The following is a 4,231-nucleotide window of genomic DNA, read 5'->3' on the forward strand; positions in this document are numbered from 1 at the left end:
TTTGAGAATATCATATGTGCAGGTCAAAATCGAATTTTTTAACTCACGACAATTAATTTTTCTCCTATTAGTCGTAAGTTCATTACTGCGCATCTGGTGCGCTGCATAGCACATATGGTTGCGAACAATGTGCACCAGTTGCGCAATGATGCGCTATAAGTTAAACGCGAATAAAATCGGTTTTTGTGACTTCGAAATTCGATTTTCAACTGGAATCATGATACCTTCCTGAGAATTTGATGAAGCTGTGGGGAAAGAAGGAAAGACACAATTCTCTCTTATAAATTAAATTGATGTTTTTACTTAGAGAACTTAGTAATGGAGTAATAAAACAGTGTATAGTCTCATCATAATAATTTTTATTGCAATTTAAAATAACAATCAAATAATAGAAGTCTTGAACACTATAGAAATAATTTAGAGTTAAATACATTTATTCAAAACAACGAGTATTTCGATATTTGACAAAATATTTATGATGTCACTCGAAACTGAAATCAAAATAATCTAGTAATAACTCAAAAGGGGCCCTCCTTAGCCGTGCGGTTACTAAGCAAGACCATGCTGAGGGTGGCTGGGTTCGATTCCCGGTGCCGGTCTAGGCAATTCTCGGATTGGAAATTATCTCGACTTCCCTGGGCATAAAAGTATCATCGTGTTAGCCTCATGATATACGAATGCAAAAATGGTATAACTTGGCTTAGAAACCTCGCAGTTAATAACTGTGGAAGTGCTCAATGAACACTAAGCTGCGAGGCGGCTCTGTCCCAGTGTGGGGATGTAATGCCAATAAGAAGAAGAACTCAAAATGGATCTGAGGAAAATCTATTTAATTTTTTGTACCTCACAAATACCAAGTACTAAAATCAAATAATTCATTTTGAATGCGCCTGAGGAATGAGCATTAAAGAATAAAACATTTTCTTATGAAGTTGAACTTCATTACAAACGTTGAAGAATTTAGAATATTAGGGGGAATGACGGCTTTGGCAGGTTTTGTTCTATTACTGTCAGGGGGTTTTTTTTATGACTGATTTTGCTCAAATTGGCCTGAACATTCTTTGCATATCAAAGAATATTGTGGCCAAGTTTCATAAAATTCGGTCGACAAAAACCCCCCTGCCAATAATAGAACAAAACCTGCCAAAGCCGTCTGTTCCCCTACTTAACGAGAATTTATTTTTCCCGGCATGAAATTTTTTTGCCGATGACTTCAATTTCCCGTCTGTTTCCTGGTTCAATGGCCACCCTGAGTCTTTACCAAGGTGGTCCATAATAGGGACTTTCTATTGCGAATCCGCCCTTGAGCTGTGGATGTCCATGTGCTGCCGATTGTCTATCATCCGAGAGTGTTCCGATTTGCTGGGCAGCTGTCGATTTGCTGACGAGATTTTGCTCACTCTATGCGCGTTGTGGGGACCACATTGGTGATAGGTTCAGTATATGGAGCAGTCCGAATGTTCATCTGACGACCACTGGCTTTACTGGTTGCGGGCATTGCCAAGTGTTCGTTGGACACTTTGGGTTTTTCGGAGGTTTGCCATGTTCATCAGGCTAAAATAACAGGAAATGTAAGTATGAAAATAGCGCAGAGTTTATAGTGCAATTACTTACCGGCTGGCTTTCAAGTGACGTTGGTATTCAAGGCGTTGTTTCTCCAGGTTTTCGTGTCGATCCATGTCACAGGGTGGTTGCTTGCTATTGTCCTCCGATGTGGCAGCTTCACGTTGGGTGTTTCCGACGGTGGGATGTATGGTATTCGCTCGGTTTTTTCGTCTTGCGATCGCGACTTTACTTCACGGAATTCAGTGGGAGTAGCGTTTGAGCTGTTTACAGCAGTTCACAGTAGGGTGACCAGATTATTTTTTGATGAATCGGTAGCCTGGCTGAAGAATAATCAGTAGTTATCGGTAGGCCGGGAAATGGATCAAATCGCATCGAACAATCTTTCAACTACATACTCACCCAGTTATTATAAAATATTGTTTTATTTTAATAAAGTTTCTAAAGATATTTTAGTTACTAGATAAAGATTATCGCTTCGGTTCCCTTTGTTCTGCTGTCCGGAACATGTTGGGTACCAAGCTGTCAAATCGTATGGATTTTCCTTCTTTGACATTTAGCCCCCCTATCCTCGCCAGCAAAAGATGTTCCGGACAGCGACGACAGCGACAATATTTATCTAGTAACTAAAATATCTTTTGTTTCCACCCCTCCGTTAGACCAATATAGTACAAATGAAGGAATTTATATTTATTCCGGCCTGATTGAACTTTTATTTTAACAAAATTTGTTTAAAATAACCATTCAACTTAAATTTAATTCAATTTATTTTAAATTTATTTCAATTTAATTGAAAAACAGAATCAATTTGTTTAAATTTATTCCCAAGTCTATTTCAGATTAGGTTTTTCTTAACTTACATTTAATTGTAATTCATTTTCATTCAAGCTTTATTTAATTTCAATTTAGTTTTAATTCAACTCACATAAAATTTTTCTTCAATTTTAATTAATATTATTTTTAATCTATAAAAACTCAATTTCTAATTTTAAAAACAATTTCATTGTAGTTTATATTTGCTCATTTTAATTGAAACCAAATTAAGATTTAAATCAACCTCATTTTTATTTCAATTTTGATTTCATTTTACTTTAGTTTAGTTTATCAATTTAGATTAGTAGAGTAGTTAGTAATTATTCTCACAAGAAATAGCCAAGTTGTGTTTCTGTTTCGGTTCTTCGTGTCAAAGCTTCTTCTTACTGTAGCAACTAACACAGTTTATAACAACTTACATGAATGTACTAAACAGTAACCGTTTATTTCTCCCATGATCGCATCGCATCCGGTACTTTTGGGGCATGTCTATAATCATCATCACTTCCTGGGTACCATCGAATTCGTACTGAAAATCCCGCGAAACATCGCCTTCGGATGGTTCTTGCTGCGCAACATTTTTCTCGGCCTGGAAATGTCCAAAACTCACGGTCTGATTCAGGCACAGTATACTCGTACCCATACGTTGTTTTCCTAGTTTTTCACCTTGTCTTCACTAATGTTCGGGGCCAGTTCTGCTCCGTATTTTAATTTTTCTGTGGTTTACTGCACTTTCCACAAATTTTCATTAGCAACGGCTGTTGAGAAAAACACGAAAGCTAAACAACAAATCAAGAATGACGTTCCGTAAAATCCAATTCAAGCATAATTTTTCATAACGACGTATGTAACAAATATGAGGATTCGAGAAATCCTTTGCTGAAAGTTGGCAAAACTTTTTCTAAAACTGTTTTAAAACTAAATCTTTTTTCAATACTTTTTCCGCTGGCATGCATCATTACAAGACACGTAATAAGCGTGCTTCACAGTAAAGCTCAGTTCATTCAAATTCATTGTGAAAAACGATAAAATTATACATACACCGGTATGCTACACGTACACGGCTGCCAGAAATGTATGGGAATATTACCTTCGAAAAACATGTTATTGGCCGAATAACACCAAAGCGCGAATAACATGTTATTCAATCAATCGTAGTGCGGATATAGTATTATAGATATTTTTATGAAACATATTGATTTAGATTATTAATTTTGATGTTTTATATCTAATTACAATGAAAACTAGATTTGTTTACAATTGTCAGTTCCGCCCTTTTGAAATGTTGATGCCGAATTGATTTTTGAATCAGAAACAGGAGGTAAACAAAAATGGAAATGACAACTGTTGTCAAACTGACGTGATTTGAATTGAGGGGCTTCTCAATGGTCGAGTGATTGTAATAATTGTAATCCGTCACTCCCCAGGGGTATATAGTGGTGCCCGAAAAAATGGCCACCACTCCGTCTATGTATTCGTCAATGGTGCAAGTTTCATCCTTTATAATACCATACAACTACCGTTAATCGCTACATTATTGAGAAAAACACCGACGATTAGTGGTCTACCAATGCCGTTACGCCCTATGATACTAGGCTTGAGAAATGTACAAGGGTTCGACAAAAACTTTCTTTCTTAGTATTCCGTCCTTATCCTAAATTTTAGATCGGCCCACTGACACCGGAGATGTTCCAAGCATTGCGCTCAATGTTTCTATTACTTGCTAGAAAACGCAAAGATTTTGCATCATTGTATTTGAGTCTGAATCAAAGAGTCAGAATCAAAGTTGAATAGAATTTAAAACCAGTACAACAGTTGAAACATTGAAATTTCTCCAACGAACGAAATTTAGAAA

At 36.5% G+C, this 4,231-nt stretch overlaps 1 long non-coding RNA gene across 3 annotated transcripts; it reads right to left on the reverse strand.

Moving 5' to 3' along the window:
• Positions 1-1,120: 1,120 nt before the first annotated feature.
• On the reverse strand, positions 1,121-3,156 carry LOC134223383 (uncharacterized). Of its 3 annotated transcripts, XR_009982557.1 has the most exons (4): positions 3,043-3,156; positions 2,796-2,965; positions 1,615-1,886; positions 1,121-1,554 (listed from the first exon to the last, which is right to left on the reverse strand). It is a non-coding gene; the product is annotated as an uncharacterized LOC134223383 (long non-coding RNA). The 3 variants fall into 3 exon arrangements; XR_009982556.1 differs by having other exon boundaries at positions 1,615-1,882; positions 2,796-3,150; XR_009982555.1 differs by having other exon boundaries at positions 2,796-3,150.
• Between the last annotated feature and the right edge of the window lie 1,075 nt (positions 3,157-4,231).

This window comes from Armigeres subalbatus, chromosome 3, assembly GCF_024139115.2.
Source record: "Armigeres subalbatus isolate Guangzhou_Male chromosome 3, GZ_Asu_2, whole genome shotgun sequence".
Lineage (NCBI taxonomy): Eukaryota > Metazoa > Arthropoda > Insecta > Diptera > Culicidae > Armigeres > Armigeres subalbatus.